Genomic DNA, 13,789 nt, shown 5'->3' on the forward strand with positions numbered 1-13,789 from the left:
ACTTATTGTTCAAAATTCAAGAAAACGTAGCTAGAATTATATACCAATTGGTAAGTAAAAAGTCTGATAAAACACGTAAGTTTGAAATAAATGATAGATAAAACAAAATAAAAACAAAACTGCAATCATAAGATATGTGCTGTGTATCTGCTCTCTTGTATAAATGAACACGTCCGTTATCAAATTTAGAGAGAATAAATTTATGTCCTCTGAAGTACCTTGAGCTAGTATATCTGTATGAATGTGTATTCCTTTAAATTAACCGAAACAAATTAATCCTTTATAAGATTATAAATTAACATAGTTAATTTTATTAACAAGTATTTAAAACGGGATATTTATTTAACAAAGATTTTTATATTATCCTTAATCTTATTAAATAACTCAAACAATGTAATGAATTTACAGAATTAGGATCAATACATTGGGTTTTGGGTTGAATCCCCGATTTGCAATCTTATGAGCTAATCTCGAACGAACAAAAAGATGTTGAAATGTAAACTCTATAAAGGATATTCGTGTAACAATGGTTAAAACAAAGAAGAGAAAAACACTTAAAATATATGAGTATAACTCTTTTAGGAAAGCTCCATTTTTAATCTTATTATAATAGCTGTTCGTTTGAAAATGTGTCTGATTGTGCTCTTGTTGTTTCCAATTTATTTAACAATCACCATTAAATTTGAAATTCATGGCTCCTGGTAAAGCGTCGTTTATACGACAATATCGAAGTCCTTAGTATTTATAGTTTCCATTATATTATTCTTAGAAATACATCCACACGGCTGAAGTCGTAGACAACTGCTTGACCATAAATACGATTAAATTATTATACGCAAGTTAGACTCGTTAAACGTCCTGCTATTTGCGAAATCTGTTAAATTAGAAATGTATTCCATTCTTTGGTAGCGTTATTGATACAATTGGGTTGTTCATAGGTTACGGTCGAAAATGCAAACACCATTTAGATCATTAAAGATTTTATTGTCAACATGTTCGAACACATTCCGAAAAAACAAGTGAGAAAACTGTCATAAAAAAAAAAAAAAACTAGATAGGTAAGTTACAATGGATATTATGAGAGAGATGAGACCTATTAAATTGCTATTTGCCTTATAACATTGCGTTTATAAAGACAGCTCTAATATTTGTCATGCACCATTGATGGGCTAAGGACTTCCCTTTTGATGAAAACCTTTGAAGCTTATTACAACTGGAAGCTCTGATGAGGCTTAGTGGATACAAATGTTACGGATTTTTTTGGGAATCCTCACTTTTTGGGTTTCCTCACAATGTATAATCCATTGTAAATGACGTTTGTGTCTGTAGTGTAAATATTGAAATATCTTTGCAAGAAACATATCACACATTGGCTTAGTACTGGTGAAGTGGTTTGGTTTCAAAATGATTTTAGCCCAGTTTGTTTGCCTATAAAAATCCATATAGAATATGTAATACATTCATTTCATATTAATATATGCCATAGAGGTAACATCTGAACTATCTAAAAGTATAATTTACAAAGATATTCATCGAGGAAACTATTTTTAACTTTAAAAGGTCAATCGTATACAATATAGATTAGTATTTCCATTGTTATCAAAATATTACAATAGTTTACTGAAACCTAAACAGTACATGTGTTTGTTTTTGAAGATCATTCAGAAACAATCGATTTCAGGAGAAACTTTACACTGAACTTTTACTGCCAAAGAAACCAATGGCATATTGTTTGGATGAAATAATATTAGTAATACCACTAATTAAGCTAAAAACTTGTGATAGCAATGAGAACGATAGTAGCCCAAAGATAAGGATCGTCTGGATCGATCTTGCGACTTTTTACATCGCTAAGCAACCCATAAACCATTCTATAGTATATATATATATTCATAGTCTATTTTTTTTATTTAAATTATTTTCGTATGTTGGAATTAATCTTCCAAATGTTTCTTTGACCTTCGTGAGAAAATTGTAACTTCCGCACTGCTAAGTGGAGTTGTCCAATTACTTTATAAACCATCTTTTCTTATTCAGAAGAAATCATGAAATATCAGCTTATGATGGTTTATATTTCACATTACAAATGCAAGTTTTGCACTTAATAAACTCAAAGGCGCTTTCAAGATTTGGAACATCTTCAATCCATATTTTTACCCAACAGTAAGTAAGTTCAGCTCGGCTCGGCGAGGAGCCAAGATAGTTTTTTAATTTTCATTAGTTTGTTTGACTCTAGTTTTGTCATGCTATAAATATGTTTAAGCTAAACTTCTTATAGTTTTCTTTTCTTTCATTTGCATTATATAATGTGCTATGTAATATTCTATTCATAAATCTTTATCTGCTCATAGGGATTGATTATTTGGTTCTATATAACTTTAACAATTAAATGTAATCTGAAATGTTATATCAAATCAAAAGGCATTATACTTAAAATTGAACGTGAGTAAAACCACCGCTATTTAAGGATAATTTGAAGCAGTTCTCTCATAAGAGATAATATTTAGTTATTCAAATTCACAAGACACATACATACAGTACAATAAAGCTGATCTTGTAGATACATTGTGACACATTTACAAAGTCGTAACCGATGCTGATAACATTGAAAATATTCAAATATATGTAAACGAAAATGCAAATAAATTGAAATCTTTCATCTTATAATTCTATTTTTGCTGTTGAAATTGTCATCGTAGCTACAATACTAAATAAGACAGCAAAAAATATACGATTTGTTATTATATTATTATTTTTTATTTTTATCTCAGTTGGCTCAATGGGTAGAACACGCGGGTGCCATTGCTTTTTTTATGTGAAGGAAAACCTTAAAAAGAAACCTTCTGGTGTTGGATGAAATTCTGCCTCGTATGAACATACCGACAAATATTGAAACGCCATGGAAACTGAGCAGCTATCTTTATAAGGGAAGCAAAAGTATTAACCAAGAAATGGGACATTTATTTGTTGTCACTCTTTTAATTGATATAAATGTTTGTCAAAAGACTTATCATAAATGCTGATAGTAAAATTGTCCTTCGGTTGTATTGTATGGTTTTGTTATGAACATACTATGACCTGGAGTATGACTTAAGCTGTTGTTATCGTAGTCGTTAAGCTTAGGAGACTTGGCAATATGTTAGACAAGATTATTAGAACATAACCATAACAATCAAATCCGTCTACAGCCACTTAAGCAATACAGCAATTCAACATACAAAAAATCATTCCGAGTTCAATCAATAAGACAAATCTAATCAAATATTAAGAAAATGCAATGCATATATTCCTCATTCGACTTTATCAGACACTAATCCATTAGACATATAAAATATTAAAAGAAGTCAATAAAATAGTAAGACAGGTAGACGTGACCCTATATTAGGGTGCAACCCTGCACTTTTACGTGCGAATAAAATGTTTATTAATGGTTCGTGCATTTACCAGAAGAGCGCAACTAACATTTTATGGAATGTTTCAAAGCATCTCTGGGTAAAGAAATTGAAATTATATCAAGTAGTAAATAACAAAATACACCAAATAGAATAGGGAGCATTATTAAAAATGAATTCGCAAAAACGAATTAATTTTATATGTTTTTTCATGTTTTTTTGTTTTAATTATAAATAAATTTACTTTATCATAAATAGATAATTTTTTGAATTACCTTGAAACATGGTAATTAAGTTTCATTTCTTTACTAGATGTCGCTCGCGGCTTCGTGTTTTAATGTTTGGTTGTCATATATTAGGCAAATAAGTAGCCTGGGGTGCATGTCAGTCGCCTCCTCGTGGCGCACCCTGGGCAACGGGGCCGGCTTGTGTGCTCGCCGGCCGCGGCTAAGACTGACGCGGAGGAAGGCCGCGAGGTCGCTCCTAGTACTTCTCCGAGCGCAGCGGAGTGGACTATGTGAGCGGCCCCGCTGGCATAGCGGAGGAGTGTACTATATGTACAATATGTATTATATGTATTTATGTAAATATTGTAAATAGTTGTGTAAATGTCAATATATATATATGTATATAGAACGGAGGGCTCTTTATGAGCGTCGAAGGAGGAGTGGTGGTCCACCATCTGATGCGTGGTGGTCCACCGTGTGGTGTGGAGATACACCGATGGTCGGCGGCGGAGCCTGTCATCTTATCCGCCGCCACCAGGGCGTCAGCATTGTTGGCGCCCAGCCTCCAGTGGCGGACTCGGGGGAGTCCGTCACGTTTACTGGACGGAGGCAACGGAGGAAGGCGCGCCCTTGGGCGCGCATTCAACGATTTGACCGCCTCACGGCGGTCGCCGCGGGGGGGCCGCGGAAGTATGCTCTAGCGTTCCCGTAGCCCCTCCATCACGCGGTACGGTGGAAACCCGAGGAGGTTTTAGTGGGTAGGACAGGGCCTTCTGCCCTGGCACGGGGCCCTTATGGCCCCGGTCGAGTCCCACATACCCGTCCCGGTCCCCCGGCCGGGCGGGAGGCGTAAATGCCTTTCCTCCTCGTAAAACAAAAAAAAAAAAAAAAAGGCAAATAAGTAGCCTATATCCTTTCTTGGAGCTTCATTCTTTTGTAGTTGTTTTTAGTTAGTTTGCTTCATTCAAAATTTCATCAAATTCGGTTCCAATGTTTGTTAGTGAAAGAGCGACAGTCGGTTAGACAGATGGAGTTAATTTCACATTTATATTATTGGTGTATTATTTTTTTTTTTATTCACAGACTAATTTTACAATTTATTAACATAAGAATTCATAACATTAGATGCTTAAATATATACAAATATGAACTAAAAGTAGTTACTGTATAAATCTTGACCGCGTGGATTGGTAGCAAAAATGCTAGCAGCATTTCCCCGTTGAATCGCAATTCCGATCTTCTAGGCAAAAAACGAACCAGCCCTCATGTCACCAGTGGAGGCAATGAGACGAGGTGTTATAGTTTTGGTGAAGTTTTTGCACCACTACTCCAAGGGCCAAACGTTTCGACAGCAAATGGAACAAAAAAGTAATTTGATATAATTGAAATTGGTATTGTTCATTTTAACCTGTTGTCCAAATAAATTGTAGGTATTAATTTACTAAGGAATCCTAAAATATCCGTAAGTATAGCCAGAGTTTCAGTTATTAATGTTTAATTATGTACTATTGTTATTTTTAGTAGCATATAGCCTCTTCCTTCAACGTTAACAAACTAAAACACAGACCGTTAATAAACTGGTTTAGAAACGTATCGAGTGACATAGCCGCTTACAATTAACCTGTCCTAATTAAACTCCTCTGAAATATACATTAATAAACATTTTGTAAGGGAAAATATTTTAATTGGTTTTATCTGATCCGTGGAAAATTGCTTAGCGATGAATAATTTATTCCGGGCGTGAAACGGTGGTCCAAATTTAATTGTTGTTGACGTTAAGACATAAATCTTGGCGAATCTGAGCGGAAGCAATTTACATAAATGCTGCCATCGCCGGTTTTATGTCTTCCTGTATTAGTATCTGAGATTTATAAGCTTGACTTGTTGATGTATTTCTTTATGAGAAAGTGAATCGTTGTGTAATCGTGATTTTTTTACTCCTTCAATCGATTAGCCAAAACACGTGCTTGTATAAATATTTGACCCATACGGTTCAACCTATACAATCTTTTTAAATAATGAGATACATACTACGGCAACATCAGCATCGAAGCAAGCGATCTGTCCGCCCGTTCTAAAATACCATTAGCACATTAGTACACGCTTAATTCCTTTTTTTCATGCTTTTATTTAAATATCCTTGTATCTTTAAACTACTGGTCCTGGAAGAATTTCGAATAGATAGATATGTTATTTAATTTTAAAATTAATTATCAATATTTTGCTACAAATTAATTATACCTACCTAAGCTAGTTCTAAGCTAGTTATGTTCCAATCTATTCTTGAAATTAGTAATTGATTGTCGTAGACTTACTGTATAAATGATCAAACTCGACAATTCCGTAGAATGTTTTAAGAGTTTATTCAGCGTAAAATATGAACGCAATTTAAAAATAATATGTAGTTTTTTCAACTATTATAACCATAAATAAATAAAAAAACACGGGAATATTACCTATTTAATCGTGAAAATCGCAGTAAAAACTAAAATCTAATTAGAAAAAGTTACCGAACACTATAACAGACGCATAAAACTTTGCTTTAATCAATGATCTCTCGGTTATTTTCGAACTATCGAGTTCTATTGGTAATCAAAATAACATCAGGATTACATAATAAATATTGATGAGACTTTTGAAGTATTTGACATTTACAGATCGAAGTGAAGTGGGGCGTAAACTTTCTGGTAAGTGAGGTCACAATTAGACGGAGCGCTTAATTACGAAATTCGTCGTAACAATGAGGCTTCGCTGTCCGTCTTTCATAGGATTCTTATCCGATGGGTAGACACAGTGTATGCTAAAAAGCGAGTAGCGATTTTATCAGTGGTATCTGTTTCATGTATTGAAGAGCCGAGATGGCCCAGTGGTGAGAATCCGTGCATCTTGACCGATGATTGCGGATTCAAACCCAGGCAAGCACCACTGAGTATTTACATGCTTAATTTGTGTTTAAAATTCATCTTGTGCTCGGCGGTGTAGAAAAATATCATGAAGAAACTTGCATGTGTCTAATTTCATAGAAATTCTGCCTCATGTGTATTGCACCATCCCGCGTTGGAACAGCGCGGTGGAAATGGTGGTTCCTAAACCTTCTCCTCAAATGGAGAGGTTTATTTCATGTATTGTTCTAATGTGCTCATAAACGGTTTCATACAAGCTGATAGTTTTATTTGTAAAAAACACAAATAATAAATAAATTCTTCACATTAATCACTAATAATATCACGTTTTTCTACAGACTTCAATACATAGTTCATTATATTATAAAAACGTAATAAATCTTCGAAGTCTATATTAAAGTTTATGTAATCGCTATCCGCTCAAGCCTGTGTAATAAAAACCTCTTCAGAAAGCATCTAACATAACTAAGGGTTGTTGTAATACGATACTCGTATTATCAAAATTAATTGTTACCGAACACGTTGCGATGGTTTACAGGTTAGGTCGAGGGCTGTGGTATTTGTTACTATGAAATATAACACTAGATACGTCTAGGTAATCCGTTTTTCGGGTAATATTGTGTGATATGAGAACAGAGTTTCACTATCGTAATATTTCTAGCATACCGATAACTTTGGTAATAAAAGTAAAATTAACACTTCTATATATCTGTGTAAATAACACAGTTATTCTTTTTACTTCCAAATTATTATTTTTCCTAGTTTAGAAATAGTTAACTTGAATTTTAAGATTTCATTAATTAGCTTTAAAATTCTCTTAGTGGAAACCTACTTTTCTTTAAACCTTATAATCAACTATGGTAAAGCTACAGTAAAAATTAGTTGTCAAAACTTCAAGTAACAAATCATATATACATTTGTACTACTTACGTGTACTTTTCGTATCGAAAAATATATCAAAACGCATTTACTTATAGATATAGTTATTACATTGTATTTTTTAGTCTATAAATTCAATTGGCAAATGCTCTCAATTATGTTATAAATGTCGTAATAATTTCAGTAACATTAATGTAGGTAATCATAATAACATACCACGTCAATAAATTTTAATTAAAACAATCTCAATTGCATCATAAAATACATATTTAAAGATGAAATAAAAACGATTAAAACACCTCGATCAGCTATCAAATTTAAATACCAAGTAACATTCTAGGTTGAATATGATTTACGACTATAATACAACTAATTACACGATAAACGATCGATAGAGCAATATCAAAAACGCGTTTCTTAAATCGAAAATGCTGTTATTTTAATAACGTTAAATTGCTAAACTGATAGAATAAACACAAAATTGCTTTTTAATAAACGCCCTCATGGGCGTTGCAGCGAAACCCTATTATTATGTATCGGTTTTATTTTGTTATGGTCATTTAATTCCGACAACATAACAACGTTAATGTAAAAGATGGACCATAAAATTTTACAGGAGACGAATATATGGCGCGAATTTTGTCAAAAATGTAATTGATGTATGTAATGTTGCGTTGTTTATAACTTTCCTCTCGCAAGCCTTTTTTCCTTTTTTTTAACTTGGCAATGTTTTTTTTTTTTTTATTAATTACTACAATCTCAGAGTTGTTATTTAAAAACTGCCTTCTATAGCTACTGAGGTTTACACTACAAAAAATGTTTTTATCCTGTAAATATTGTTTCAATCTAATTATTATTGTCTGCTAATTGTTATAAAGAATTTGTATGTATTTATTTCGCGATAATAATTGGATAAAACAACCGCAAATTAATTGTTACGCAGTCCTCTATAAAATTTTAAAGAAGTAGTTAATACTTTAGTTCATTTCCAAATTACTTTTTAAATTGGCCGTTAAATAATCGACTTTTGAAATTGTATGAATAATTTGAGAATTCAACGATAAACAGCACGGAACGTTAAGAAATATTTACAATGTTTCATTTATATTGAAGTTTTAATAAAACCCAAATACGATTTACGATGCCATTAATGTTTTTCATTGCAGTCTGCGTCTAGAAAAAGGATCTTTTATAATCCTTAAATTACAACCAATAAAAGGGATATTCAATTAATAAATGTCGCAAGCGTTTAAAACGTTTTATTTATTTTTTGAAATAGCGTACATTTCTTTGAATAACATGATATAATTTTAAGTTTATGTGGCATTAAGGGCTGCCTTGAACTTTTTACAGAATGCAAGTCGTATTTCTTTTTATCAGAAGTAAAGACGAGTAACAAATTATCACTTAAAGATACCGTCGCGGCCGCCTCTTATCTACAACTCGCCCACATTCGAAGTTACGGCTCGCTATTATCTCTCAAACATTCGTTTCGCTCAAAATAAACTGCTCGACAATCCTTACCTTATCTGCTTTGAAATATTTTAAATTGAATTTAACAAAAATTAGAATGCAATATTCGTTAGGTCAAACAATACTGCGTGAGACCAAATAAAGGATATGCGTAGATCGTTCCCGAAAGTATTCAGTTAGTGGACGGGACTGAAATATCGTTCGCAAAAAGAGAATGCGACATCAAAGCATTCGAGAGATCTTGCCAGTGCGACGTGATATGGTTTAGAAATAACCACAGTAGTCGGTACACGAGCTGTCGACGCGGAGACAGTTCTGGTTTTCGCCCACGAAGCAATGTTCGCGCAGAACTGATGGTGATATATTTTCATCCGATCTATTCTATTCCTTTGCCTTTTGCCTCATTATTATAATTCGTTAGCAAATTTAAAACGAATAAAAGTCGTAGATTTGGACTGAATAAGAATATGCATAATGCTTATGTAGAGCTAATTCCAACCAAAGTATGGTAGGTATAAAATGTAAGAATAATATTTGTAAACGCTGATCATTAGTCAAATAAGAAGGTTGTAATGTAAAATCATTTCGTGTTCCTTCGCGGGTATATTACAAGACTTGTTTTAATTTAGTCAAGTTGCTCCGTGCATATAAATGCGTTGTGGTTGCGCTATTGACGCCCTTTCCGAAATAATTACACGTTAGCAGTTCCGAAAATTACGAGTTCCCCTAGGTACGCGTTACGAGTGGGAATGGCTCGTTAAACTTGATGAGCGTCGCTGTTTCGCCGCCTTGTACAGTATCCCACACAAACAGGTAAATAATACATTGGAATATAATCCTTATTTTAATGCGTATAAGAATGAGCGAATTGCGCTTGTTTAAAATCGTAGCTTTCTGTAGTTATTCTTCCTACACCGTAAAACAAGTTTCGATCCTTGCGAAACGCCGCTGTCAGCGCGTTACCTTACCAAATTGCTATCAAGAGCAAGTATCGAGTCACCATCTACACAATATAAAACCGAGTGATAGTTTGATATGACCTTTTTGATACTAAAGCGTTCTCTATGATTTGCTTCACACACACATATACAGAAACAGCAATATAATACAATATTTATTTATATTCCAATGGATTATTTACGTTAAAATGTAAAGGAAAGATATGGAAGTGTCTTCGTCAAAGTTAGTGACATAATAAATGTGGAATCAAAATATCACTGTCGGCAAGCGATGCAAGGCAGGATCTCACCGTTGCCGCTAATTATATCTTACCGTAACGTTCTACACTGAGACATTAAAATTAACTATACCATCCGTTTGATCTTTCCATTAGAGCATCACTATAAATAATCTATTAAAACGACTTAGCAGTAGGTATGAGTCAATACTGTTCAAAAACAAGTCTTTGACAACGGTTGGATGTACTTTTTTTTAATTCCATTGATGAATACGTTTCAGTTAATTTATGCGTTTCAAAATTCCATTACTGTTTAGTTTAGTCAGAAATTATTTTGCAAAGTCTAAGGACTTTAAGAATACATAGAACAACATTCATATTATGTACGCATGGTAGGTTAATATATTGAAGGGTATTTATTTATGTTTATATTTATTTATTTTAAACTTTAAACATTAAAATATAGTATAAAAATTGGCTTAATGTTGTATAATAGCTAACCTAGGAAATTAACAAAGACTATGCTTGTGAAAGAAATTACCAAAAAATATTTGTTCTTGTAATGTTTTCTATTATTATTTGGTATAATAAGTCAAGGTCAGTAATATAATTTTTTATAGATACTACAAATAACATATTATTATAAAATAATCTTACCCTTTGAATCTACGTTACGTAGCAGTGATCCTAATTTGTTCTATAATAATAAAAAATATTTATGTATGTAATTATTATTAATTAAGAAAGCCCAAGGCAAACCATGATACCAGGTTATCAGTAATTTTGTGTGGGTATTCCGGTGCAGTTAGCGCGGATGAATCCCACATATCCTCCCACTTAATGTTAGAAAGGCATAAGCGCGGTTTTCCAATGAAAAAAAATGTATATATTTATAAAACGTTCTAAGTCAATGGATATTATAAGTAAAGTCTAAATAAGGTTTTCTCATTGTTATTAATATATATATATTAAGTGTAAACTATTGTTTAGCACGGTTATGTCGTTTTTGACACTGATTCTGGTCAAAAAGGGTAATAAAATATAAAACCACTACATATATACAATTGACTTACTTTTGCTAGCTGTAAACATTCATTAGTCGACGTCACTTAGCACTTCATTTTAAAAGGATTAAAGGACGTATACTTATATAATTTTTAATTGATTGTACATTTTGTTACAATTTTTTTTAAGATGACATGCATTTAAACCTAGAGTACCATATCAATCTGACATACGGTAGACTTAGAATATTACGTCATTGTTTAGTGTACCGATAATAATGTACGCCTTTCTCAAATAATATCATAACAGACAAAGCTCTGTTAGAGTTTTATTATATAAAAGGTATTCTTTGTAAACTTTAAGAACCGCACTAGGAATACAATGCTGTACGTACGGTACGATACGATAGTAATAGTTACCATTGTTTAGCGGATTGGCATTTCGCACACGCTTGAAATATTTCTACTTTCGAATCCGCGAAGTCGTGTAACATTTCGGAATAGTCTTAATAAATTGGAGATAAAATTGCGAGAGGAATGGAGCGGACCGCAAGGGGGAACAAAAAGTCGACGAGAGACGTTTGTCTGCTCCAAGATAAAAGTCGCGTCGCATTGTTCTACAAATGGTGGATAAAACAAAGGTTGCACAGAGTAGTATAACCAGTAATTAATAACATTCATTCGCAGAAATCACAACGCAAACAAATATACCGGGCGCTGAGATATTTTATCACCAACTGTCATATTCATAAATGCATTTTAATATCAATAATTTTGCGAATGTTCACATGACGGAAGTGCGTAGTTATAGGCGAAGACTGAAGGCTAATTATAAAGTTAGTACGTGAGTATGTGAGTAAGTTGGTCAATACTTGTAAACTGTATGATCAGTACCTAATAGTTATATCTTAGCAAGTTTTTTATTTTAGCTTTATTTTCGTTTTCTAAAAAAAATCAGTGCGTTTTTTTATGAGATTTGCTTTTGAGATAAAAATATTTATATGTAATCAATTTAAATAATATCTCCTCGTTAGTCACCTTGTAATTAGATCCCTAGTTCTTGTTATCATATCGAAGTAAAAAAGTTATAAACTTTGTTTAATTTTGACAGCTGACAAAAAGTAGTTGCGCCTGAACTCTCGTTTTAGTTTATGAGATTTTATCTGGGTTCGTATCTCACTTTTGTACTATGATATCTACTGTACAATTAGCTGGTCTCGGTTGGGTCTACATAGAATTGTGTATATGCATTCATGGACATAGATTGCGATACGAAGATAACCAACCATCTTTAGATGTATTCGAATTTTAAATACATGATATTTTTCAGTAAAAACTCTTTAATCAGGTCATTTAGTAGTAAATAAAATAAAAAAAGAATAAGTATGTAATTTTAAGTCGTGTTGGCTCTTCGTTTTACTACTCTACAACACGCGTCGAAGCCTGAGACTAATAAAAGTCGAGTGCTACGCTTTTGCGGAGCTAACTACGCTGTTAAGAAGCCTGTCGAACTTTCATGGCCAATTTGCTAGCATGGTCTCGATTGTTAGACCATAACGTCAATTACTATGCGAGTATGGTGTGCTAACCAAATCGTCGAGGGCAGAACTGCCCACTCGAATATCGGGTGGGCGAATTAGAATTCTATGGAGCAAAAGCTGTTAACTTTTATGAAAGTAATCTCCATCGTTTGAAGTGTGTTATCAAGCTTGCGCAATTTCATTTCTATTAGCAGATTAAATTTAATTTTGTACTGATTTGAAGATAAAAGTATTTCATTAGCATTTTTTATGATCAAAGGATCAAGAGATTTAATGCTATAAAACCGTTTAATATTTTCGATCTTTGAAAAGTACGTTCTAAAACATTGAAACTGTTTATTGCTTGAAATGTTATTATTTAAGTTAGCCGGAGGAAACTTCGTTCGAACGCATGCCGGTGAATATTAAAGTCATGTTAGTATTTTCACGATCATTTGTTATTTCAGGCCCTTTACCGAGTCAGGTACAACATATTCAAATAAGCAAATAAAATCTTTAGAGGGTTTACTCTCGTAGGTGGTCTGTATATTCTCACTTGAAATTCACATTATGCATGTCCGTCACGTGACATGCTCACATCTTGTTTATTGTCGACTATTATTCGTATTAATCCCCAGCCTGACATTTTTGTCCTCTGTTTGACCCAGTTCCGAGAGAATGTCAGGAAAAATGTGTAGGAAAAAGGCCGCGTATCACTAATGTGGCGATACTATTAATCATGTTTGCACAATGCGTGTCAGCGGAGTTACATGGGGTTACAGAGGGATAGCTTGAACTTATTACGGGCTAAAATTGGATGAACAGGTTACGTTATTGTTAAAGGAATATTTTATTTATTAGAGTAGCTTTCTTTCACTCGGATTTATTTGCGGGTCATTTTTGTTTTGGAAACTAATATTATATATTACGTAACTTCATATTTTTAGTTATAGCATAGTTCATCCGATTAGTGCGTTTTTATTTTTTTCATTATCTTAGTGTAGGCACTTGTTCTCTTGATACTTTTATTCTAAGACGTATAAAATGTGTGTAACTTATATGTTATGTTATATATAAGGATAGTTAACTTAGTTATACATATATGTAATAGGTGACATCCCGAATTCGTACGGATGAAAGTGATGAAACACGAACTTCGTTTCCAGTACCACCTATAGCATCAGGTCGAACATTAAACACATAATCAACAATAT

Source organism: Vanessa cardui, chromosome 14 (assembly GCF_905220365.1).
Source record: "Vanessa cardui chromosome 14, ilVanCard2.1, whole genome shotgun sequence".
NCBI classification, from domain to species: domain Eukaryota; kingdom Metazoa; phylum Arthropoda; class Insecta; order Lepidoptera; family Nymphalidae; genus Vanessa; species Vanessa cardui.